The sequence below is a fragment of the Perognathus longimembris genome, chromosome 3, assembly GCF_023159225.1.
Source record: "Perognathus longimembris pacificus isolate PPM17 chromosome 3, ASM2315922v1, whole genome shotgun sequence".
Classification (NCBI taxonomy): domain Eukaryota; kingdom Metazoa; phylum Chordata; class Mammalia; order Rodentia; family Heteromyidae; genus Perognathus; species Perognathus longimembris.
Window position 1 is genome coordinate 94535656 of NC_063163.1, and position 26629 is coordinate 94562284.

Genomic DNA, 26629 nt, shown 5'->3' on the forward strand with positions numbered 1-26629 from the left:
AATGGGTGTAGCTGCATGGACTTATTTCTGGGTTCTCTATCCTATTTCCATTGGTCTATTGTGTATTTCTGTGCCATTGCCATTCTCTTTCTTACTATGACTCTTGTAGCTTAATTAGAAATCAGTTATTTTGATGCCTCTAGCACTGCTCTTTTTGCTCAGGATACGTTTAGCTATTCAAGGTCTTTCTTGTGTGTGAGCTTACATATGAATTTTAGGATTCTCTTATAGCTTTAATTTTTTGTTGTTGTTAAAAGAACAGCTGGCCTTCCCCCCCATAATTCCTTTCAAGTAGTGAGTCCTTTGCTGAGCTCTGTTTGTGAAATGCTTTTTTTCTTCTTTATAATGTTTGATATTTTCTTTCATACAGTTGTTGAATAGTTTCCTTTTCATCTATTGTGTTCTTACCATTTTCTAAGGTTGTTTCCAAGCTTTGTATTCTGGGCTGAATTCACTGCAGTAGGTTCAAATTTGTGTATCTGTCAAGTCTACCTTCATTTCTATATTTTGGGGAAGGTGATAGCTGTTTTTTGGCTATTAGTCCAAGGTGAATTTAGAATTTTAAGTCTAAGAAATGTCCTGGGAAGACATTAAGTTTATGTATGAATTAAGAACGAATGATTGCACAATTAGCCATTTTAAGGGTTATTAAATTGGGTTTGGAGCTTAACTGGGGCTAGGTCACAATTTCTCTATTTAAGCAGTTGTGGGGCTTTTCTGAACTCATATCTCATTAGTGCTATGTCCCTCTCCCCCCTTTTTTATCTGTTGTGGGGCTTGAACTCAGCTCAGGGCTAGTGCTCTACCACTTGAGCCACAGCACCACTTTCAGTTTTCTGAGTAGTTAATTGGCGATAGGAGTCCCGGGGACTTTGCAGCCAGGGCGGGCTTTGAACCGAGATCCTTAGATCTCAGCCTCCTGAGTAGCTAGGTTTGCAGGCTTGAGCCACGGGCGCCCGGCTTCCTATGTCCCTTTGTTTGGCGTTCAAAGTAGAGGGAAGTCAGTTAAGTAACTCCTTATAGAAGTGACCATGACTCACGGCCAGCCCCAGCCCCTTAGAAGGCCATGCGAGTGAATGCCACAGGCCTTGGGTCCCAGTGGACCAGCTTGGGCGCGCCGCTTGACCCCTGGGGCCTGCGAGGGGCTGTGGTCACCGGAAGGGGCTGGCTGAGGAAGCGTGCTCCGGACCTCTGCGCCTTCGGAGCAGGTAGGGCCGACTTGCAGAGGTGCGGGAGTGGGGACCCCAGGGGGCATTAGGGTCAGGGGTTTTGAGGTTCCCCTTCTCCGGCGGGCACAAGCGGCCCTGGTCTCCCCTGGAAGTCGGACTTGAGAGCTCGCAGCCCTGGGGAGCTTTGGAGACTGAGGCTTCTGCAGGAACCGAGGCTCTGGGGATGGGAAGGTGTCTGGGGACGTGGGGAGCAGACTTCTTCAGACTTCTGAAAGGGGGCCTCCGAAGGGTCAGGGTCAGGCTCGGGGAGTGGGGTGGGGGGGGGGTCCAACCTTCAGTGTGAGGGGCTGAGTGTGGGTCTGTGGGAGGGGCCCACGGGGACCGTGTAGGGACTCAGTGCCCCGGACTGCGCGGTCCCAGTTTCTCGGGGTGGGGGCGATGTCACTGTCTTCCTCTGGTGCTTGGATTGGGGTGTCGCTGGACGTCCCGCTTCGGGGTCCCGGGCTTCTCGCGCGCGCCCCTCCCCCACGGCGCCGACTCGCGGCCCCCCTCAGTCCCGCCCCACCCCGCCCCGCCCCGCCCAGGCGTTCGGACTGCTTGGCAGGCTCCGCCCCGTCCCCTAGGCCCCGCCCTCCGATGGACCCACCCCCCCTATCCCCGCCCCACCGCTCGCCCATTCAGATGTGGGTCAGGGGTGAGCGGGCGGCGCCGACGTCACAAGCTTCCAAGATGGCGCCGGGCGGGCGGCTGTGAGAGGCGCTCGGGGCGCGCTGGGCGGGGAGCCGAGCCGAGCCAGCGGCGGGCGGACGGGGCGGACGCGGGCGGCGCGGGCCGGGCGCCGAGGACGAAGGGCCGCTGGCAGGGCCGGCTGGCCGACGGGCGGTCGGAGCGCCGTCGCCGCCGCACATGAGGTGAGGGGCGGCCAGGAGTGTTTGGGGCGGGGGTGGGTGGGAGGAGGACACTAACGGGGGCTGCGGGGTCGGGCGCGCCCCCGTGGAGAGGGGCGTGGGCGCGCGTGCGCTTGGGCGACAGGAGAGCTGCGCGTGTGGAGGGCGCGCGCGCTGCCGTCGGGCCTGGGCGGGGGCGCACGCGGGACCCCCAGCTGGCCCAGGCTTTGTGGCACGGGTGCCCGGCGGGGCGCAGCAGCCGCAGCGGCGGCGGCCGCAGCAGCTGGGGACCCAGGGCACAAAGCCCCCGGGGCCGCGCCAGGCCTGGACGCGGGCCTGCGGAGCAGGGGTCGGCGGGCTAGCGGGCGCCGGCTCTTTGTGCCTTTTCATTAGCAATCTAATCCGAGCTGCGTCCGGCGAGCTCCGCTGCCTGACAGGCGGGCAGGGCTCCCATTATGCAAACGGCTGTGCGCCCGCGGCCGCCCCACGCCGGGCGTTTTGGCGATTTCCAGAACTGCGCGGTCCTGTACTATTTGCGGTCCCTTGTCCTCTTTCCCCTTTCACCTCGGGAAGACCTGTCGGAGAAGGAAGAGGGGCAGGGTCGGGCTTGGAGGGGCTGATCCCAGAGGTCCAGGCTCTGCAGCTGGTGGGCTTGCTGCCCTGCCCCCAGACCTCCCTTGTAAGGCTGCCGCTTGGCAGGAAGAGAGATGGGCTTGGAGGGAAGTGGAGAGGGGGGGGCGGTTGGCAGGGGGAGGGGATAGGCTGGCTGAGGGAGGGGGCTGAAGGGGCCCCAGCTTGTCACTGTTTATCTTTCAAGATGGTTCATATTCGCACAGACCTGAGTGAGTGTGTTTGGGGGGGAAAATGCCTCACCCTGGGAGGGGTGGGCAGTGACTTAGGGACTGACAGGAGGGAAGGAGGCCTGATAGTGCTCCCAGCGGCCCCACCCAGAACAGTTTGGGACTGTCTGGGGACTGCTGGACCCTGACGCTGATCCTGACCTGAAGAGGGATGTAGAAGTTTAAAGAAAAAAACACCCAAAAAAATCTTGTCTTCTATGTCCCCAGTGCCTTTTCTAGTAGGCATTGACACATCTGGAAAGCTGTGTTCCCAGCTTCTCAACCCCCAACAGCAGGAGGGGTGTAACCCAGAGAGGCCACCCCTCTGACATATGTGGGGGGGGGAGGGGCAGAGCCTTGCTGGTAGGAATCCTGTGGCGGTGGATTGTTGACTGTGGGGATTGCTGTGCCTCTTGTCCTAGTGGAAGGCCTCAGCTTTTAAGCTGAACTTGGGGCTCCCTCCCAGGGACCACAGGGAGGGATGGAGTTGGGTCATACAAACGAAGACATTTCTGGGTCTAGCAGTTACTACTTCTTTGGTTCCTGATTTGCCTCTTAGTTTCCATTCCCATCTGCCAGTGTCTGGACTCCCTAACCATCAATAAGATATTTTCAGGAGTTCAGACCATGTGGCAGCTTAGTTGCTTCAGCTCAAGAAGAGAGTGTATGCTGTGTGGAGCAGTATTGCTAGAGTAGTCTGGAAAAGCAGATGGGCCAGCCTCAGGCTGGCCTCTAGAGACAAAGCTGTATGGTGAGATTGCTGGTGTAGGAGGCTCTCAACACCAAAGAGGAGGATAGGAGGTTAATATTGGGAGGGGGTGGGTTGAACTGAGGCCTTTGGCCTAGGGTTCTGAAGAGTACCATGCCTTCAGTGTGCAGTTGAGGTTTTTAATGGAAATCTCTGGGCCCCTACTGGGCTGGGAGGAAGTTTTCAAAGGCTCTGCTTGCCTGCCTTGCTTGCCTTACTTGAGGAAGTTGATCTGCTTTCTTTTGGCTCCTGGAGTTTTGGGGTGTTGTGTAGCACAGCTTTTCTGGCTATTTGACCTCAGTGCAGCCTTGTGCCCAGAATTCCTCTGTGTAGTGTTTTCCTGCCAGTTGTTGGGGCTTGTAGATTAGTCACTGAGCTTTTATGAGTGATTCCTGAAAAGAAAAAATCTCCCACTGTATGCTGGCTCTGTATAGAGGAAGAAGCAGCCTGAGGGAGCTGGGCTTTTAATTAAAGCCAAACCAAAATGATTGCTGCAATTACTGGAAGGAGAAGCGGTGCAGGTGGAGCAGAGGTGATGTGTTCTGTCCTGCTGTGCAGTAACTGCTCTGGGGACAGGTAGGCTTGATTCTGTCCTCATTCTCTGGTCTTGGCGAGCAGCCCAGCCTTCTCCACAAGCTGCAGTCCTGGATTAATCCTCATGCAGTGTTTTCTTTCCATAGATCAGATTTCTCATTTTGTTAATAAGTATAGCCTCCAGTCCACTTGAAGTCAGCTGTTGTAGACTCAGAGCAACAGGGTTTTGCATTATTGAACTGCAGAACCTGCTGTCTTCCTATGAGTCCTTACTGTCTATCAGGATCAGCTCTGAGGGCATGGGGTAGGGTAGAGGGTGGAGGGTGCCTTTTAATCAGCAGCTAAGCCCTGGAGAATGACTAGCTGAGCAGTTCTGGAAAGTTAAGAGGAGTAAGGAAGGAATAAAGTTCAGTTTACTCAGGGGACCTGTGGCTCTGCCCTTTTTGCTTGTCCTGTTGACCTTGAGCTGTTGGCTCCACCCAATACTTGCTCTTGTCCCTGGGGCTAAGGGCCACTGCCCCCTCCACCTCCAAACTGATCTTTAGAAGAGTGAGGGATCTTCTTGGGCTTTTGGTGTCAGCCTGAGAATCCACTTCCACCCTTGAAGAAGTAATCAGGTTCCTCCCCTTTTGGCTCTTTGGAGCCAGGCTGAACAGACCCCTGCAGAGCAGTGAGGGGACAACTGGATTTGATCAGGAAGTCTGGAGTGTGACTGGCTCTGCTATTTACTCTTTATTCAGCCTCAAACAAGGACAGTGACTAACTCCTGTACCTCAGTGTGTAGTGACTAAACTGGGAACAGAATTGGAGTTTACATCCATGTGTGTCTTCCAGAGCTCAGCCTATGAAAACAGACAGGCAAACAAGTGATTGTAAGATGAAGTGATAAGGGCTAGAACAGACATGTGGTGTGGGAGAGGCCTGTTGTGGACTAGAGTTAAGTCCAGGATGCCATGTGGGGTTGCAGTTGGAGGTCGAAACAGTTGGTTTGTGTGTATGTATATGCGCATCAGCATAGGAGCTTGAACTGAGGGCCTGGACCCTGTCTCAGCTTTTTCACTCAAGGCTGGCACTCTACCACTTGAACCAAAGTTCCACTTCTGGCTTTTTGGTACTTAATTGTAGATGAGAGTTTTACAGATTTTCCTGCCTGAGCTGGTTTTCAACCTCAATCCTCAGATCTCAAACTCCTGACTAGCTAGGATTACAGGTGTGAACCACAGGTACCTGGCTTTTTTCTTTTTTGCCAGTCCTGGGGAACTCAGGGCCTGAGTACTTTTTGCTCAAGGCTAGCATTCTACCACTTGAGCGACAGCGCCACTTCTGGCTTCTTCTACATCTGTGGTACTGAGGAATTGAACCCAGGGCTTCATATATGTGAGGCAAGCACTCTACCACTAGGCCATATTCCCAGCCTCTTTTTATTTTTTATTTTTTATTTTTTATTTTTTGCCAGTCCTGGGCCTTGGACTCAGGGCCTGAGCACTGTCCCTGGCTTCTCTCTTTGCTCAAGGCTAGCACTCTGCCACTTGAGCCACAGCGCCACTTCTGGCCATTCTCTATATATGTGGTACTGGGGAATAGAACCCAGGGCTACATGTATACGAGTCAAGCACTCTTGCCACTAGGCTATATTCCCAGCCCCCAGCCTCTTTTTTTAAATATAGGGTCCTTTTGCTCCAAACTAGCATTCTACCATTGAGTCACCAACCTACTTCCATTATTCTGGTGTTAATTGGAGATAAGAGTCTCGCAGACTCTCCTTCCTGGGCTGCCTTTGAGCCACCATCCTCAGATCTCAGCCTGCTGAGTAGCTAGGATTACAAGCATAGGCCATCAGTGTACAGCAGCTTTGGCTTTTTTTGCTCAAGACTGGCATTTTACGCTGGGGATATGGCCTAGTGGCAAGAGTGCTTGCCCCGTATACATGAGGCCCTGGGTTCAATTCCCCAGCACCACATATATAGAAAATGGCCAGAAGTGGCGCTGTGACTCAAGTGGCAGAGTGCTAGCCTTGAGCAAAAAGAAGCCAGGGACAGTGCTCAGGCCCTGAGTCCAAGCCCCAGGACTGGCCAAAAAAAAGCTATGCTGAGACTGGCATTTTACTACATCTATACTTCCAGCTTTTTTTCTGGTTAATTGGAGAAGAATCTCACAAACTTTTTCCCTGGACTGGCTTCAAACCTGGATCCTTAGATTTTAGTCTCCAGAGTGGGATTACTGGTGTAAGCCACATTTTCTGAGCTTGACCTCTGTGACTAGACCTGTGTTCTCTGTTCTTTGGTGCTCACAGACTCAGCAGAGTGATGAGGCACTTGGGGATTTTCTCAGAAACCTTCCTTCTAGGTTAGCAGGAGTCTCTTCTTTCAGCCAATGAATGCGACTGGGAGGTTAAATAACTTTAGGCTGGAAGGTAATTGCCTTTGACTCCAGAGCCTATGTGGTCCCATATAACATGATCTCTGGAGAGATGAGAGATCTTACCAGGGAGGGGTTGGGCAGAGAGACCCCTTCCTAAGATAAGTCCTGGTTCCGTTAGGGGCTTGCAAACAAGCCTGTCCAGTTTTGAGTCTAAAAGGCACTACTAGAGTTTGCTTCCTGGAGAGAGAGACAGACAGACAGACAGACAGACAGACACACACATACACACACGCACACGCACACGCACACACACACGAAAGGTTGCCCTAAGAGAAGGGTAATTGTGGTGGTGGTTTGAGAGAGCCCAAAGGAGAGACTGCTCACCTTGAGCCCAGCCTTAGCTGGGAGTGGCAAAGCAAGAAAAGCAAGTGGGTGGAGGTGGGCTCCCAGTGAGCTTGATAAGGGAGCTGGTCCTAGGCCCTACCCCAACACTGAGGGGAAGGTCCTAGGAGGGCATGACTAGACTGAGTGGGGAGAGTGACCCTACAGACTTCCTGGGATGTTGAGGAAGGCTGCTAGGCCTGATGGAACTCCTTCTGACAGTGGACCTTCCCTGTAATAACCTAACCCATTGGTTAGGGGTAGGGAGTGTGACTTTGAGGTAAGAGGGGACTGGATTTGGAGATTCCTTTAACTTCCTAGATGAGTAGGGATGGGTCAGCCCACTGTCTTCCTATGAACCTTGCTTTTGTGCGTGTGTTAAATAGCAGCATATAGTAGGTGTTTGCTTCCTGTTTGAAAGTGAGCCACACTGGGATGTGAAAAGGGTGTGGTTGAGCAGGGTATGGAAAGGCAGGCTATTCTGCCTGGTCTCCCCATCTATCTTGTGGCTATTCCCAGAGTGATCAAGGAGCGGGTTTTGTGGGAATTCGACTGTCCTGGATGATATGTAAGGACCATTAGCTCTGTCATGGGCACCTTTGTTAGGTTGCATTTCCTATGTTGTTCTGGAACCTTGGGCTTTGTTCCTTGGGAATAAATCCACCTCTGGGATAGTGGATTCTCTTGCAAGTGTGGGGAGGGGCTGTTCCTAGTCCAACACTGCTCTGTTTGTTGGTTCCCATTCCAGCACCGACTCATTGGCCACTTCACCTAGTTTTTGGGCTCTTTAAGGAGGAGGACCAATCCTAATCCTGTGGCCTTTGCAGCTTACTTACTCTGCTGCCTTGGAAAATGGTAAGCCCTTGGTGAGTTCTCATAAATGAGAAGGAAGAAGTGGAGACTTCTGTGGTCTGCCTAGAGATTTATTTTAGCCAGGATGGGGGCTTGAACTCAGGGTCTAGGCACTGTCCTTGAGCTTCTTTTGCTCAAGGCTAGCACTCTACCACTTGAGCCACAGCACCACTTCTGGCTTTTTCTGTTTATATGGTATTGAGGAATTGAACCCAGGGCTTCATGCATGCTAGGCAAGCACTCTACTGCTAAGACACATTCCCAGCCCTGAGAGTTTTTTTGAATGATGAACACAGGCTGCACATTCAATGAATGTGCCCCTGCTTCCTGGGCTGAAACCTTGGCTGTATCTGACTTTCTAGGAGCTCAGTACATTCCTGGGTGGGCTCAGATACCTTGGTTTCCTACAGTGAAATCAGATTGTGTGGCTAGGTTTGATAACCATTACTCTGGTAGGTGCTGTATTTTTGCTGGTAACCAACCAAGTCAAGCAAGTGGTGAATAGTGAGCCAATGAAGCTGAGGAGGCCAGTGCATTTACGGGGATGCTGAGAGCTGCTTGGCTGTGAATGTCCAGTAGGGTCAGCAGTTGCCTTCTGAGACAATAGAATATTAGACATTTTCTTTTTTGTTAGCAGAACATCAGGCACATAGCAAAAGTGGGCTTTTTGCTTAGCTTTATTGTTCTGTACCACTTTGGCTTTTGGTGGTTCATTGGAGATGATACATCTCAAGATTGTCTGCCCGGGGTTTTGGTTTTGAATTGCGATCCTCAGCTCTCAGCCTCCTGAGTAGATGGTATAAGCATGAGCTGCCAGTACCTGCTTTGGCTTGCTTTTCTGTTTACATTCTGAAGTTTGGGTTCTAGGTGGCACCCTGACAAGCACAGTGTTGCTGTAATTGAAGTGACGGGGTGTCTGGGTTTCTGGGACTGCTGGCTTATTCTTTTCCTCTGGCTTAGATGTTCCTGGCAGAGAGGAACTTGGTCCTTGAGGTGGTTTTCCTAGGGTGCATTACATGAACAAGGAGTCTGAAGTCACTAATAGGGAAGAGGAGGAGGGACTATGAAAGGGTGTGTGAGAGGCAAAGCTTCATTTCAGTTTGGTCACCTTTGCTGGGACAGGCCTTATAGTTTGTACTTGGGGTTAAGTTCACATCTGTTGGGTAGCTTTCCAAGTGGCAGGTGGAAAGAGAAGCCTGGGTGGATAGGGGCTGTAGAGGAGGGATGTGGTGGGGACACAGGCCTTCTTTGTGATCCTGTGCTCTGGGCATTTTGGTAAATTTGGAAGGTGGGCTCTAGGGATCCTGTCTTGGAAGCAAGCTGTCTTGGGAATAGATACATGCCTTAACTCTTTTGCCTTTTCACCCCAACCAACCCTCCCCAGGATCTCAGGCAGAAGGCAGCTGGTGGTTTCTTTCTGGTGAGTGTTCTTTTTTTTTTTTTTTTTTTTTTTTTTTGGCCAGTCCTGGGCCTTGGACTCAGGGCCTGAGCACTGTCCCTGGCTTCTTCCCGCTCAAGCCACTTGAGCCACAGCGCCGCTTCTGGCCGTTTTCTGTATATGTGGTGCTGGGGAATCGAACCTAGGGCCTCATGTATCCAAGGCAGGCACTCTTGCCACTAGGCTATATCCCCAGCCCTCTGGTGAGTGTTCTATGAACTTTGCTTGAGAACTGAGGATGGTTCTCATAGACCTTCTGACAGTGCTAGAAAAGTGGTGGCAGAAGAGGTGTTGGGCATTCATTTTGAGCTCTTAACCTAAACCCAGCCTGTGGTACTATTTTTTTTTTTGCCAGTCCTGGGACTTGAACTGGGGACCTGAGCACTGTCCCTGGCTTCTTTTTGCTCAAGACTAGCACTCTACCACTTGAGCCACAGTACCACTTCCATCTTTTACTATTTATGTGGTGCTGCGGAATCAAACCCAAGGCTTCCCACATGCTAGGCAAGCACTCTACTGCTAAGCCACATTCTCAGCCCCTTGTGGTACATTTTACATCTGAATTTAATCCTCAGAACATACTTCTGTATTCTGATTATATTGTCAATATCTTGTTTTACACGTGCCTCCAAGATGGTATTTAGTCTAGTCACATAGCTCGTAAGTTCAGGCAGTGAGGTATATGTGGATGCCTTGGACAAAATTATGAGGGCTCCTTACTTTGAGTAGTGTTTGGGCAGGAGGACAGCTGAAGTTTTCATTTTTAGTGTAGTGGGTGGACCAGAGGGCAGAGATAGTACTTTTGTTGTCCTTTATCACAGATCCATCCCTGTGGCAGGTTAGAACCTTTTTCTTTTGGTAAATTGTGGGGCTTGAACTCAGAACTTGGGTACTCTCCCAGAGCTTTTTTTGCTCAAGGCTAGTGCTGTACCACTGTGAGCCACAGCTCCACTTCTAGTTTTCAGTTGATTAATTGGAAATAAGAGCCTTCCAGACTTTCCTCTCTGGGCTGGCTTCAAACCCTGATCCTGGGATCTCAGCCTCCTGGGTAGCTAGGATTATAGGGGTGAGCCACCCAGTGTCTGGCTAGGTTAGAATCTTTGTTCCATGGAAATTTGTGCCTTTATTGAACACCTACAGGAGATGCTTGTTGGACAGTGTGGGTATGGGTGTGTTGTGGTGAACTCAGAACCACTCGCCCTCCCTTCTCTTGGCTTTCTTTCACTATGAGCAAATAAGAATTCAGGCACTGCACCCATTGGTATTATGGAGGTATTAGTGCCAGAGAAAGCGTGGCCTCTCTTGGTAAATGAGCTCAAAGGGTTGGAGTGAGAGGGGGACCAAGTCAGCCATGGCCTTCTGAAGTGCCTCCAGGCAGTCAAGTATGAGACTTGGGTTGTCCTTTAGCTGTAGTAGGTGAATCTGAGCCCCAGAAGCCCAGGTGTGAGCCCCAGGCAGCCCCCATGAAGGCTGAGGGGAGAGGACTGTTTCCAAAGTCCCACATTCCATGCATGTGTTGATGTTGATAAGGGAAGCAGGTCTTGCCTAGCTACTTTGGTTAGGAGGGGACTTTGACTTCATGCCCCCAGCAGGCAGCGTGCACATCCTGCTTCCTGGTATCACCCCTCCTCCACTGGCCCCCTCTGCCTCCAGGTGCACAGGGCCCATGGGTCCACAGCCTGCAGAAACAGGGCAGGGGCAATGCTGCTTTCAGGGACATTACTGGTCTGTCCATGAGTTAAGAGGCACTTGGAGATCCTGTAACTGTTTCTGCTGGCTCTGCTCTTAGGAGTATTCAGGGATGTAAAAAAAATTTTTTTTGGGTGCTGTTCCTAGGTCTTCAGCTTTTGTGCTGAGCTCTTTTGCTCAAGGCTATCGCTCTACCACTTGAGCCACAGCTCCACTTCCGGCTTTTTTCCGAGTAGTTTATTGGAGATAAGAGTCTTTTGTGTTGGGGCTAAGAATGTGGCCAAGTGGTAGTGTGCTTGCCTACCATACATGAAGTGGCACTGTGGCTCAAGTAGTAGAGTGCTAGCCTTGAACAAAAGAAGCCAGGGACAGTGCTCAGGCCTTGAGCCCCAAGCCCCAGGACTGGCCAAAAATAAAAGTCTTTTGTGCCTGGGCTGGCTATGAATTGGAATTCTCAATCTTAGCCTCCAGAATAGCTAGGATTACAGGCATGAGTCACAGGTGCCATTTGAAATGGAACTTTTATTTATTTCAAACTTTTACTCTTGGTTTTCTAGACCTCTCACTCATGATTTTGGTATTTTAATGGAAAGAGGACTCAACCTCTTTGTGCCCTTCCCCTCCCCCACTTTGTTGGTATTGGGGCTTGAACTCAGGGCCTCCATCTGTCACACTTTTTTCCATTCATATCTGTTGCTCTTCCACTAGAGCCATGCCTCTAGTTCTGGCTTTTAGCTAGTTAATTGGAGATTTGTCTGCCTAGGTTGGTTCAAGCCTTGATCATCAGATCTCTGTCTCTTGAGTAGCTAGTATTATAGGTATGAATCACTGGCACCCTGCAAGGGCTCATTTTCCTTATCTATAAACTGGGTTTGAAATATTTCAGACAGTTGGGAGGCAGAATCAGGAAGATCGAAGTCAGGAGGATCGCAGTTCACTACCATTTGAGGCCAGCCAGGGCAAAGTCAGCAAGACCTGATCTCAAAAATAAACTAAAGCTGGGTGCCAGTGGCTCATGCCTGTAATCCTAGCTACTCAGGAAGCTCAGATCTGTGGATCATGGGTTGAAGCCAGCCTGGGCCGGAAAGCCCAAGAGATTCTTACCTCTAATTAACTACCAAGAAAGCCCGAGGTAGAGTTGTGGCTCAAATGGTAGAGCACTAGCCTTGAGCAAATAGGTTAGGGACAGCCTCCAGACTCTTTTGAGTTCAAGCCCAAGGACCACTACCACAAAATAGTAAATAAACTAAAAGCAAAAGAGCTAGAAACATGGTTTCCTATTCTTCCTTAACAGGCTCTAGGTCCTGTATTTAATCTCCAGTACTGCTAAAGGAAAAAAAAATGGAGATGATTATGTCAACCCTTTTCAAAGAGTTTGTAGATCCTGGACCCAATCATAATACTTAGAATTTACTGGCCTTTATGTTACTGGCCTTTGCCCCATCTTGACACTTACTGCCCATGATATGTACCTCCCAAGGGTGCTCTGCTGTTGATGAGTGCTCTGCATTATTGTTTATGTCCAGGAGAGACAGTATAGCTGTCTGGGTATTGACATAACTTAGTATTTAGAGTTAGGAAGTTGAAGAAAGGTTTGATACGCTCCTGTCAAAAACTCAAGAACATGCTGGTGGCTGGTGGCTCACGCATGTTATTCTAGCTACTCATGAGGCTGAGATCTGAGGATTTTGGTTTGAAGTAAGCCCAGGCAGGAAAGTTCATGAGATTCTTTTTTTTTTCGCCAGTCCTGGGCATTGGACTCAGGGCCTGAGCACTGTCCCTGGCTTCTTTTTGCTCAAGGCTAGCACTCTGCCACTTGAGCCACAGCGCCACTTCTGGCCATTTTCTGTATATGTGGTGCTGGGGAATTGAACCCAGGGCCTTATGTATACGAGGCAAGCACTCTTGCCACTAGGCCATATTCCCAGCCCAGTTCATGAGATTCTTATCTCCAATTAACCACCAGAAATCTGGAAGTGGTGCCATGGCTTAAAGTGGTAGAGTGCTAGCCTTGAGTAAAAGAGCTCAAGGATAGCACCCAGACCTCGAGTTCAAACCCCACTACTGATAAAAAACAAAACAAAACCCCAAACCCTCAAGAGCATTAGAGAACCTGGTTTGAAGCCAGCCCAGGCAGGTGAATCTATGAGATTCTTATCACCAGTTAGCAACTGTTGAAATGTAGAGGTGTGGCTTAAATGGTAGAGTGCCAGTCTTGAGCAGAAAAAGCTAAATGAGAGTATGAAGCCCTGCGTTGGAATTAACTGTGACTATCCTATGATATAATCTCAAAAATTCCACCCCCCTTCTCCCTTCCTCCAAACAACAAGTGTAAGTGTGATTTTTGGAATGGTGATGTATTAATTCATCTTGACTCTTCTCAACCTCGGTTCTTCCTGGCTGGCATTTACTTACTTAACAAATGGTACCTACTCTAGTGCGATGCTTGTGCCTGATTGAGACATAGAGTTCTTAACTTTTGAGTGCTGGTATGGGCAGGAGGGAAAGTGCAAAGCATCTGGCAGCTAGTGCTGATTCTAGGTGAGGAGCAGGGGAGAGAGGACACAGCGTGTGGGCTTCCCAGAAGGAGATTGTACAATGAGTGAGGGGGCCTGGCACCAGATTGGGATGAGATCAGTATGCCAGGTCAAAGCTTGGACTTCATCCCAGTCACCAAGGACCCATTGAAAGCTCTAAGCAGAGGACTGACTTGATGGATATTTGAGAAAGAGAACTCAGGGTTGATTAGATTTTTAATCAGGAGGTAGGGCCCTTTCAATGACTAGGCCAGAGTTGTGTTTTAATCTTGGGTTGAATTTTATTTTTTTAGTGCTGGAGATTGAATTCAAACCCATATGCATGCTACACAGTTTCTCTGGTTTTTTTTTTTGTTTTGTTTTTTTGCCAGTCCTGGGGCTTGAACTCAAGGCCTGAGCACTGTCCCTGGCTTTTTGCTCGAGGCTAGCACTCTGCCACTTGAGCCACAGCGCCACTTCTGGCTTTTTCTATATATGTGGTGCTGAGGAATCAAACCCAGGGCTTCAAGTATACGAGACAAGAACTTTACCACTAGGCCATATTCCCAGCCCCGCATGCTACACAATTTTTCTACCACTGAATTATGTGGTCTAAAGTTTGATTTTGATGTGTGTGTGTGTTGGTCCTGGGATTTGAACTCAAGAGCCTGGGCACTGTCTTTGATCTTTTTTTGCTCAAGGTTATATTGAGCCACAGCTCCACTTTCAGCTTTTTTTGGCATTTAATAATTAGAGATAAAAGAGTCTCATTCATGGGTTTTCATGCCTGGGCTGTCTTTGAACCCAGATCCTCAGATCTCAGCCTCCTGAGTAGCTAGAATTACAGCCACTGGCTTCAGGTGATATTTTCACTTGGCGTGTTTGCCATTCCTCTCATGCAGTCCTTGCAATAGGAAGGTCCTTTGAGTTAGGCACAGGTGTTCTTGGTGTGGAGGCCCTGGCTTCTGTTGCTTTGTGTTTATTAGGACAAGGTGATACTGAATTATCGCTTGGGGGAACTGAATCCCTCAAAGCCTTAATCTGTGCATCATTGCTGTAGTTGTTCACTGCTATGGCTTCTGGTGATCTCATAGATGCTTTCAGAGTGTTCTTTGGCTTTAGCCTCTTGGCTCCTATCCGGATCTGGAAGGCTTCATTCCCATTCCCCCCTTTGTTTTGGAACTTACTACAAAGCAGGCTGAACTTCCTTAAGAGGTTTAGAGATCGAGCTCTAAGAAGTAATTTACAACGCTATTACAAGATGTACATTACATGTCAATACCTACATGCATCTTAAATAATGTAAGATAAATATTGGAAAGGCCACTATGCTTTAATAGTAGGTACTCCACTAAGCAGAACATTTTCTCCTTGTGCCAGGTCAAGAGCAACTTCCTATGCTGCTCTGTGTGCATGGCTCACGTGGTAGAGCAAATTCTGGGTCAGCATTTGTTGGGCCCTGAGTGTTTGAACCCTAAGGTCACCATCAAGAAAAAACAAAATCCTTCCTGCAGCCCCCTGGACATCAGCATCTTCATGGCCAATTCCTGTCCCCTATACAAGTTACCACTTCTGAACTGTGGGTTAATCATTCTCTAGTTTTTCTTCAGCATTTCCTTTTTGTTTTAAAACTTTTTCATTATCACTTATTGACTGATACCTTACTAAGCCATCTTTGTCATTTCTTGCATCTGTCTGAATCCTGAAATTCTAGATGACTTGTTTTGGCTGGGATTGTGCTTTCTGGACACAGAACCCCGGGCATTGTACACTCTGGAAATCTGACCGGTGTGTATGAGGCTGTGGTTCCTGTCTCCCACTAGAGGAGATGATGGAGTGATCATTTGGATGGTTTCAGTGTTTTTGTTTTTGCTGCTTCCGAAGTAGCCTACTTTTACATCCTGAGCTATGCTCTGAGAGGCAGAGAAGTGACTGTTCATTTTCTTTTCTTTTTTTTTTTTGTTTTTGTTTTTTTGCCAGTCCTGGGCCTTGGCCTGAGCACTGTCCCTGGCTTCTTTTTGCTCAAGGATAGCACTCTGCTACTTGAGCCACAGCGCCACTTCTGGCCATTTTCTATATATGTGGTGCTGGGGAATCGAACCCAGGGCTTCATGTATACGAGGCCAGCGCTCTTGCCACTAGGCCATATTCCCAGCCCATGACTGTTCATTTTCTATGCTTAAACTTGGTTCTTACCAGGTTGGCTTACACCTATAATCCTAGCTACTAAGGAGGCTGAGATCTGAGCATTGCTTTTCAAAGCCAGCCCGGTTAGGAAAGTCCATGAGACTTTTTTTTGTTTTTTTGTTTTTTTTTGCTAGTCTTAGGACTTAGACTCAGGCTTGAGCACTGTCCATGGCTTCCTCTTGCTCAAGGCTAGCACTCTACCACCTGAGCTACAGTGCCCACTTCTGGCTTTTTCTGTATATGTGATGCTGAGGAATCAAACCCAAGGTTGTTCATGCCTGCTAGGCTAGCATTCTACCACTAAGCCACGTTCCCAGCCCTCCATGAGACTTATCTACAACTACCAGAAAATGAAGTGGCGCTGTGGCTCAAGTGGTAGAGCGCTATCCTTGAGCCAAGGAGCTCAAGGACAGCACCCAGGCCTAGAGTTCAAGCCCCACAAAACAACAAAACCAGACTTGCTAGGTGCCAAGCACTGGTGCCTCGTGCCTATATAATCCTAGCTACTCAGGAGGCTGAGCTCTGAGGATCAAAGTTCGAAAGAAATGAGTCCCAGCAAGGAAGTTTTTGAGACGCTTCTTTCCAATTAACCACCAAAAAGCCAGAATTAGAGCTGAAGTAGTAGACCGCTTAGGCCCTAGGTTAAAGCCATAGTACCAGCACCAAACAAACAAAAAACCCAGCAGCAAAAACAAAACCCTTCTTATACCTAATCTGGCTTCATAGCTCCTGAGCCATTTGAGGCTCATTTGCTGGTGGTAGTGGTTGATCTGATCTTGATTTCACATGAGAGCAAAGTGGAGTACTTCCTTCTCCCTAGCAGCTTCCTTTGACTATAAATCTCTGAGAGGTTTGTTCATTTTCTTCTTGGCTTCCTCTCTTTGATACACTTAGGCAGTTGCCACAGGACCTTGTGTTCTTCTGTGTCTTGTTTGAGACCGTTCAGCTCCAAATTTCCTGTTCTCCCTTAGGCTTGCCTTCCAGGATTTGAGGATACTTCTTTGGAAATATCACTTTGACCTTAAGATTTAAAAATATTATCATAAGCTGGGTGCTGATGGTGTTGTTCAGGTCCATTATCTTAGCTACTCTGGAGGCTAAGATCTGAGAGGACCACAGTTTGAAATTTAACCAGGCAAGAAAGTTGATGAGACTCTTTACCTCCAATTAACCATCAGAAAACTGGAAGTGGAGTTGTGGCTCAAGTGGTAGAGACTACTAGCCTTAAGGAGCAAAAGAGCTTGATTGAGGATAATGCACAAGCCCTGAGTTCAAGCCACAGTACTGACATGCACACACACACACACACACACAAAACCCCAAAACAAACAAACAAAAGAAACCATGATTATGTTATTTTCAGTTTTAGATTGAAGACCTGACTTTCCTAAGTAAGATATCCATGTGGTCTCTATTTCCTGTGGGTTCCCTGTTGGCTCATGTGAGTTTCCTTTTCAGGATAGACACACCATCTTAGACTTTGCCACTTTGCCAACTGTCCTGCCACTGTCCCACTTCCTGTGTTGTGATTGTTATTAGATGGAGGTTCAGGGGAGGTCTATCCACTTGGTAATCTGGCCCAAGTAGACTTCTGTTTCCCTTGCAGAAGGTTTTGATCCTGTCTTTGGAATTGAAATACAGCCTCTGGGGAAAAAAATATTCACAGCTGGACAGCTGCAGTAATTTGTTAAAAGTGAACACAGGGCATCAGAATGATAAATAATGCCAGGATCCTCTTCTGTGTTCTTTTCAGCCACTTGATTCCCACCCCCTATTCCTTAGGCAGTATGGTGCTGTCTGGTTTTGAATTTGCATAAATGAAGCAAGACCTCAGTTTTCTTTGTGTCCAACTTCTTTGGCTCAGAAATAAGTTTTAAGCCTGAAAACAAACAATATGAAATTAGCAGCTGTTCTGGGCTTTTGTTTATTCATTTTTTTTAATTAAAAATTTTTTTTTGCCAGTCCTGGGGCTTGAACTCAGGGCCTGAACGCTGTCCCTGGCTTCTTTCTGTACAAGGCTAGCACTCTACCACTTGAGTCACAGCACTACTTCTGGCTTTTTTCTGTATATGTGGTGCTTAGGAATCGAACCCAGGGCTTCATGGATACGAGGCAAGCACTCTACCACTAGGTCATATTTCCAGCCCCTTAAATTTAATTTTTAAATTGTTATTATATAGGTGATATACAAAGGGGTTATAATCAGGAAAAGTCTCTTTTTGAACAATGCCACCTGTTCCCTTGATTTCTCCCAGTTTTTCCCTCCCCATCCTGAAGTTGTATAGTTATTTTTCAACCTAGTCTTTTTTTTTTTTTTTTTTTTGCTTTGCCAGTCCTGGGGCTTGAACTAAGGGCCTTGGTACTGTCCCTGAGTTCCTTTTGCTCAAGGCTAGCACTCTGCCACTTGAGCCACAGTGCCACTTCTGGCCTTTTCTGTTTATGTGGTGCTGAGGAATTGAACCCACGGCTTTGTGTGTGCTAGGCAAGAACTCTACCACTAAGCCACATTTCCCAGCTCATAAACATAGTGTCTGTGTGAGTACCATTGCTGCTGCATTTGTTTACCCTCTGTGTCTCCCCCTCCCCCCTCCCCCTCCTCCTCCCCCTCCCTCTCCCTTTTTTTCTTTGAGCTGGTTCTGGCACTTGAACTTGTGGTCTAAGTGTTCAAGGTTCGTGCTCTACTGCTTGAGCCACAGCTCCACTTCCAGCTTTTTTTTTTTTTTTTGCCAGTCCTGGGGCTTGGACTCAGGGCCTGAGCACTGTCCCTGGCTTCTTTTTGCTCAAGGCTAGCACTCTGCCACTTGAGCCACAGCGCCACTTCTGGCCATTTTCTGTATATGTGGTGCTGGGGAATCGAACCCAGGGCCTCGTGTATATGAGGCAGGCACTCTTGCCACTAGGCCATATCCCCAGCCCCACTTCCAGCTTTTTTGATGATTAATTGGAGATGAGAGTCTCACAGACTTTCTCTTGCCCAGGCTGGCTTCCAATTGCAATCCTCAGATCTCATCCTCTTGAGTAGCTAGGACTGTAGCATCAGCCACTGGTACCTGGGTGCCAGTTCTTATATTTTCTGGGAGCAGTAGTGGTCTTTGTTCATTTGTTTTGCTGGGGATAGAACATGCCTAGACTAGCACTGTTCCACTGAGCTGTATCCCTACCCTTTAAAAGTCTTATGATAAAATACCTTGTTTTTTTCTTTTGTCCCTGGGTATTGTTCTTTTACTCTTTTAGCTCATTAAGAATCTTGATTGCTATCTAGTTTGGAGTTTGCTTTATTTTTTAAAATTAGCATACATTAGTTATACAAGGTGGGTCTTATTGTATGTAATAGTTCCATACATGCATACAATATATGCTGATCAAACTCACCCTCTCTTCCTCATCTTCTCTCCTCCCCCTACCCCCCCCCCCCCCCCACTCAATTTTGAGACTTGACTTCAGGGCCTGAGCACTGTCCCTTACTTTTGTTTTTGGTTGTTGTTTTTTTGGGGAGGTCAGTCGTGGGGCTTGAACTCTGGGCCTGGGCGCTGTCCGAGTTCTTTAGCTCAAGGCTGGCTCTTGACCATTTTGAGCCACACTGCCACTTCTGGTTTTCTGGTGGTTAATTGGAGATAAGAATCTCATGAATTCTCCTACCCAGGTTGGCTTTGAGCTGCAATTCTCAGATCTCAGCCTCCTGAGTAGCTGGGGTTATAGGAGTGAGCCACTGGTGCCCAGCTTGCCCCTTAGTTTTAGGGCTGTACCTCTTGAACCACAGTTGCACTTCCAGCTTTTTTGTGTGTGCAGGTATGGAGGCTTGAGCTCAGGCCTGAACATTGTGCCTGAGCAGTTTCACTAAAGGCTGGCACTCAACCACTTGAGCCATAGCTCTGCTTCCAGCTTTTTTTTTTTTTTTTTGTCAATCCTAGGGTGTGGACTCGGCCTGAGCACCGTCCCTGGCTTCTTTGTGCTCAAGGCTAGCACTCTGCCACCTGAGCCACAGCGCCTCTTCTGGCCGTTTTCTGTACATGTGGTGCTGGGGAATCGAACCCTGGGCTTCATGCATACCAGGTGAGCACTCTACCACGAGGCCACGTTCCCAGCCCTGCTTCCAGCTTTTCTTTTAAGTTGGAGTTAAAGAGTCCCACACTGCTGCCTAGATTGGCTTCAAAAATCATCCTTAGATCTCAGCCTTCAGAGCCATTAAATACAGGCCTGATCATTTCCAGCTTTTTTTTTTTTTTTTTGTCACTGGTGTACTTGAACTCAGTGCCTGGGCACTTTTCCTGAGCTCTTTTTGCTCAAGGCTAGTGCTCTACCACTTTTGAGCCACAGCTCCACTTCCCATTTCCTGGTGGATAATTTTTTTTTTTTGGCCATTCCTGGGGCTTGGACTCAGGGCCTGAGCACTGCCCCTGTCTTCTTTTTGCTCAAGGCTAGCACTCTGCCACTTGAGCCACAGCGCCGCTTCTGGCCGTTTTCTGTATATGTGGTGCTGGGGAATTGAACCCAGGGCCTCATGTATACGAGGCAAGCACTCTTGCCACTAGGCCATATCCCCAGCCCCCTGGTGGATAATTTGAGATAAGAATCTCACGGAGACTTTTCCACCCAGGCTTGGCTTTGAACCATGATCCCCAGATCCCAGCTTCCCGAGTAGCTAGGATTACAGGCTAGGGGCCGACCACTTTCAACTCGTTAGTGGTTAATTGGAGATGAATGTCATGGACTCCCTACCCAGGTCAACTTCGAACTTCACAGGTGTGAGCCAACAGTGCCCCACTCCCTTTCCCCTCCCTAAAACCATTTCAACCAACAAGTTTCATTGTTTTATTTTTATACTCCAAATTTTTTATGGAATATTTTATGTTTTTGCTGATTGCTGTTTTGCGGGCCACCTCATCTTGTCCATCCAGAAGTAAGAGCAAGCAGTAGTTTCCCTGCTACTGGTTTCTGAATACCAGCTTGCTTTAGTCTTTGTGTCGGGGAAAGGGCTGTTAAGCTATCCTTTAATTCTGTAGAGTTCCTACTTGGCCTAAGAAATTGTTAGCTACCACAGTTGATTTTGAAATATGGAATTTGAGAGTCTGGCTCTCAGAGCCTTGGGGTAAGTGGCTGTAGCTTCATGACTCAGCTGTGACATGTGCCTCCCTGTGGGGCTCAGTTATCTCATTTGAAGGATGTCCCCAGGCAGGTGAGATGATCTTGATAGTCCCTTCCAGCTGGGCAGCTCAGGCTTTCCAGTGCCCTTTTAACTCCTTGCCTATGGAATGTCTGTATTCATTGCTGCACCTTCTCTGGTTGTCTTCCTTGCACAGCCCGCCCTCCCCTCCTCTCCCCTCCCCCCTCTCTCCCTTTCCCTCTCCCTCTCCCTGGGGACCAAAGGCTTTAAAGTATGTTTGGTAAATGGTCTGCTACTGAACTGTACTGTTAGCCTATGGAGCTGCTTCTCTGTGTGGCACCCAGGCATGGTTAGCTGCCCAGATTTCTCACCTGCTGCCCCCTGCCATTGTCCTATCTCTAAAGTACCCAGGGTGCCTCACTGACTGTGTTCTAGGTCCACCATTTATAGCTGGGCTGGGCTTGTGACATGGGAATTGTGTCTTCCTATTTGGGGCTTTCTCCTAACACTTGAGGACTCTTCAGCTGAGCATTCACTGTACACAGAGGATTGACTTTCCTCCTTCTCCTCCTCCTCCTCCTCCTCCTCCTCTCCTCCTCCTCCTCCTCCTCCTCCTCCTCCTCCTCCTCCTCCTCTTCCTCCTCCTCCTCCTCCTCCTCCTCTTCCTCCTCCTCCTTCTCCTCTTCCTCCTCCTCCTCCTCCTCTTCTTCCCCCCTTCCTCCTTTTCCTTCTTCCCCTCCTCTTCCTTCTCTTTACTTCCTTCTTTTTGCCAGACCTAGGGCTTGAACTCTGGGCCTAGGCTCTGTCCCTAAGCTGCTTATGCATAAGGCTAGCCCTCTACCAAGTGCCACTTTTTCTGAGTAGTTTATTGGAGGTAATCTTTCAGACTTTGCTGCACAGGCTGGCCTTGAACCCAGATGCTCAGGTCTCAGCCTCCTGAGTAGCTAGGATTATAGTTGTGAACCACTAGTGGCACCCAGCTGCTTTGTAAAAAGTAGTAAAAAGTTCAGGTGTTCAGCTCCTTTCCACACATTGGCTCTGCAGAAGTTAAGATGCAGGCTCTGGCTAGTAGGTCTAGGGCCTTAACATCTGTGTTTCTAAGGAGCTCCTAGTGATGATGGTGCTAGTCCTTGGGCCAAACCAAAGCAGGAAGATGGGCTGGGAATATAGCCTAGTGGTTGAGTGCTCGCCTCATATATATGAAGCCCTGGCACCACATATAAAGAAAAAGTTGAAAGTGGCGCTGTGGCTCAAGTTGCAGAGTGCTAGCCTTGAGCAAAAAGAAGCCAGGGACAGTGCTCAGGCCCTGAGTCCAAGGCCCAGGACTGGTTAAAAAAACAAACAAAACAAAACAAAGCAGGAAGACTAGGGCTGGAGAGGCCTAGAGGAATTGCACCCCGAACTGTTTTGCCTCCTGAATTCTTATGTTTTCCTTGCCTGGGATGAGCTTCCCAAGGCTCCTTTCCTTGTTTCTTTAATCTTCTTTTTTAATCTATATAGCTCAAGCTCTCCTGGTGCCAGGGCAGTGTTGAGACTGAGTTTGAAATAAGCTTGATTTTGTAATACTTGTCACAGTCTTAAATTATTATTCCACTTATCCAAGCAGCACTCATCTGTCCTCCCCAGCAGCAGGCATGGCCTCAACCTGTCTCAGAACTCCCAGCCAGACTGGGCCAGGCCTGGGGCCCTCCTGGACACACCCAAGATCCTGGCCCCAATCTTTTTAGGCATGGTTAAGGGAGGGCAAAGGAAGGCTCTACCTTTAGGGTAAGCAAGGTTGGGGGTCCAGAGACTGGTATAGTGTGGGACCTTGCTACCAGCCTCCCTCACCGCAGCCTTATAGCCTTCTCCTTGTGATGGGGAATTTTTCTCAAGAGGAAGCCGCACTTGGGGACAGATGGTCAGGGGCCTAGGCAGCGCTCAGCCTAAAGTGAACACCAAGAAGCTACTAGTAGTAGCAGTACTGGAGTACTACTAGTAAGTAGTGGAGATATGGCTCAAATGGTGGCGCACCAGCCTTTTTGGAAAAAGCCAAGGGAGAGCCTGGTGCCCTGAGTTACAGCTCTAGTACTGGCACATATATACACTAAAGAAGTTACTCATAGGATCCTCTGGCATTTCAGGACAGGCTTAGGTAGGTTGTCTGGCTGGGGTGAGTGCTGTCTCTCCCAGTGGAAAACAGAGCTGGCCTGAGGCATGTAGGAGGAGGCCAGGTTGGGTCCACATCACTGTATCACCAGTACATATAGTGCAACCTAAGTGTTGATTTTGCAGAAGCTGCAACAAAGTGAGGGCCAGGCTCCTGGCATTCTCTGAGCCTGTTGCTTTCCAGGAGGCCAGTCTGGGAGGAGAGCCAGGAGGACTGGCCAGCATCCAAGACCTCGGTGGATTACATGGCTAGGCCTGCCCAGAGCAGGGAGCCACACCTATCACCAACCCCTGCCTAAGGGGCAGGGCAGGAGGTCACTGAGGAGGTCAGGGTGATTCCAAGGGAGTAGTAGGTACAGCTTGGCCCCCAAAGCCAGGAGGCATGGCTGGGGCCAACATTGTCACTTTTGGTAGAAGGGTTCTACCAGCTGGCCTCTCTCTGCCCTGCCCATGAGTTCAAGGAGAACACTGCCCAGATGAGGCTCCTCAGTGGGTGCTGAAGTGTAGAGGCAGCCAGACAGTTCAATATCCTCCCTAATAGTGAAGTGGGGAAAGTTGACTACAACTTCAGGCTTTGGGTCCTCTGCTACCTATTTGTTCATGTTGGTGAACAAATTCTTTAACCCCCAAGAACTTTACTTTGTCTGCAACTGAAAATGTATATAACTCCTCTGGGGCCTACAGGAGGCTCCAATGATATCAGACCTGTTCAGTGCTTATCTCCCTTACTTGGGCCATGGAAAGAGTACTCTAGACTGGAAATCTTCCTTACTTGGGCCATAGAGAGAGTACTCTAGACTGGAAGACTGAGTGGAGTCCTGGGCTTGTGATTGGGCTCATGGTTGGGCCTGGGCCTTGGGGGCTCGTTTTGAATCCTGAACTGTTTTGTCCTTTTTAGGCAGTCTTTCATGACTTGGGAGGAGCCACACCCAGAGCTTGAGGTGATCATATAGGAGTGGTACTACTGGTCTGGGTACTGGGCCAATATTGCCTTCACATTCAGGTTTAGGGGCAGCAGTGACAGATTCAGAGCCTTCTCTGACACTAGTCATATGTGCTTAAACCTTTGGGGTATGGAAGCTGCCTGGTGGTTGCGTTTTGCCCTGTGGCGATCCTTGGCTAGCATGATGTGCCCCTCCCACCTGGCATTGGCACTTGCAGCTTGTCTCAGTGCCAGCTGGAGGGTTCCTATTTCACTCTTACTTCTGGCTAGGCATTTTTTCCAAGGAACCAACCTCCTTGGGGTAGTTAAGGTGTAAGAAGGCTGCTATTTCGCAGCCTTCTTAGGGTGGGCTGATTGTTAGTGCCCCAGGCCTCCTGCAGGAACTGCCCTTCTGGGGATGTGAGTGATGCAGGCAGGGTGGAGGGGCAGGATGAGAAGGTCCTCTGGAGGGCTGAATGACGTGGGCCCCCTTCCCTGGCCTTTACCCTTTTCACCAGGCCTCCTGGGTGGGTGTGAGACATGAGGAATTCCAGTCCAGGTGCCCTCGCATGCCTCCAGGAGGGCTCATTCCTGCCTTCAGGGATTAGGCATTGAGTAGGAGAAGGGTGAGGCGAATCATGTGGCCTGAAACCACACCCTGAGTTTGGTCCTTCCTGGGCCTGGAGGTGGGTGTGGGGTGTGTTCTTGTCTCAGAGGCTGGGCTGCCAATCTGGTGTTCAGAGAGAAGCACTGAGAGAAGCCCAAGAATCAGAGCAGTGCTGAGTGCTCAGTTTCTGAAGACTAAGGCTCTGGGCAAGGTGGGTGTCCAGGCTGAGTTGGGAGCAGCACCCATTGGAAGGGGTGAAGTTCTCAACTTCATGCTTAAGCAAGGATCGAGTTCATCTTAGAACCTCTCATAGTCTTGGAAAAGTTCTGGGCCATAGCATGTTCCGGTTGTAGAGTGCTGGGAAGATAAGCTTTGAAGTGGCTCGGTCCAGCTTCCCCATCACCACCAGCCCCCCAAAGGCCACATGGACTGATAAGGCAAGTGGGGACTCCCCCTCACTCCCTGGTGGGGTGGGTGAGTTCCCCACTGGAGTTCCTTCCTGAGGGTCAGGAGACTGAGGTAAGATTGGGAAGTCAAGTCTGTCATCTGTCATCATCACTGGCTAATGGGGCGTTGTGTGTTTGTGGGGTGGATTTGGAGGTCTTTGGCGCTTAAGGAAGTTGGGTAGGGGTTCTGGGGCTTTGATTTGTTCTCTGGAGATTGGCCTAGTCAGCCACATGAACGACAGGACCAGTACTACTTTTGCTGCCCTGCTTTTCAGAGCTGTTGCTTCCTAGGAGCCCTTAAGAATTGAGAAATGAGCTGGGTGCTGATGGCTCACCCTAGTAAGCATAGCTATTCATGAGGTTGAGATCTGAGGATCATAGTTTGCAGCCAAACTAGGCAGGAAAGTGTAGGAGATTCTTATCTTCAATAACTACTCAGAAAAAGTCAGTAGTGGTGCTGTGGCTCAAGTGGTAGAGCACTAGCCCTGAGCACAACGAAGCTTAGGGACAGCACCCAGATCCTGAGTTCAAACTCCAGTACTGGCCAAAAACAAAAACAAAAAAAAAGTTTTGAAGTTGAAGTTAAACAGCACTGAATGAGCTAAAAACCAACAGTGAGTGGGGATTCCCACTGCATATGACCCATCATGGGTCTTCTTTCCTTGTGGAGATGTGGAGCTAGGTGCTGGAGCAGAGGCTTAGTTGAACTGTGTGATGATGATGAGCGGTGCGATCCTCTTTGTCATGAAGAGGGCAGCCTGTGGGCTCCTGGGTTGCCAGCTTGGGAAAGTCCACTGATGAAGCTCATGTGTCAGGGCATATGGCAGAGCGTACTCAGGATTAGCTGCTGTCCAGGAGAGAAGGGGAGACTTTGTGCTGAGTTGCTGAGATAGGAGTGTTTTGTCAAAAACCTCTCTTTGGGCTTGGATGATGATTTCATTTGAAATGGAATGGTTTGTTTCATTTGATACTTCTATACAATGACATATCCAAAGCTTAAGTGTAAGCTTAATGACATTTGAGGGTACATCTACCTTCATCTAGACTTTGAGCAAGATAGAACTGCCCTTGGTCTAGAAAGTTTCTTCTGTCTAGTGCCAGTTCACCCCTCAAATCCTGCTCTGATTTAATTTCTCCCTGAATGGTTAGTTATTCAGCCAATGACTCTGTATATGCCCCCGGTCCTGGGGCTTGAATTCTGGGCCTGGGCTCTGTCCTTGAGCCTCTCTGTGCTCAAGGCTGGTGTTCTTGAGCCACAGGGCCACTTCCAGCCCTTTCTGTTTATGTAGAACTGAGGATTGAACCCAGGGCTTCGTGCATGCTAGGCAAGCACTCTATTACTAAGTCACATTCCCAGCTGTTTTCTTTAAGGATTCTAAAAGTGTGTATTCATCTAAAAACACTGACTTGTACAAATGAACATGTTACATTGATACAAAAGTGATAACGTTTAGTAGAAATTGTTCAGATTTTTTTTGGGGGGGGGGGCGGGGTTGGTCGCAGGGCTTGAACTCTGAGCCTGGGCGCTGTCCCTGAGCTCCTCAGCTCAAGGCTAGTGCTCTGCCACTTGAGCCACAGCACCACTTCCGGTTTTCTGGTGATTAATTGGAGATGAGTCTCATAGACTTACCTGCTGGGCTGGCTTTAAAATGGATCCTCAAATCTCAGCCTCCTGAGTAGTGAGGATTACAGGCGTGAGCCACTGGTGTCTGGCATTGTTCAGATTTTGAATTTTGATCCTCAAGCTTGACCTGGCTCCCTTCAGACTGGCCATCTCAGTGCTTTGCCAGCCCCTGTCTAG

At 49.0% G+C, this 26629-nt stretch overlaps 1 protein-coding gene across 1 annotated transcript in view; it reads left to right on the forward strand.

Moving 5' to 3' along the window:
- The first annotated feature begins 1906 nt into the window (after nucleotides 1–1906).
- Nucleotides 1907–26629, forward strand: part of Hic2 (HIC ZBTB transcriptional repressor 2) — a 34250-nt gene continuing 9527 nt past the window's right edge. Inside the window, 1 exon segment of the mRNA XM_048343402.1 lies at nucleotides 1907–2080. The gene's annotated coding sequence lies outside the window, so the exon portion shown is untranslated.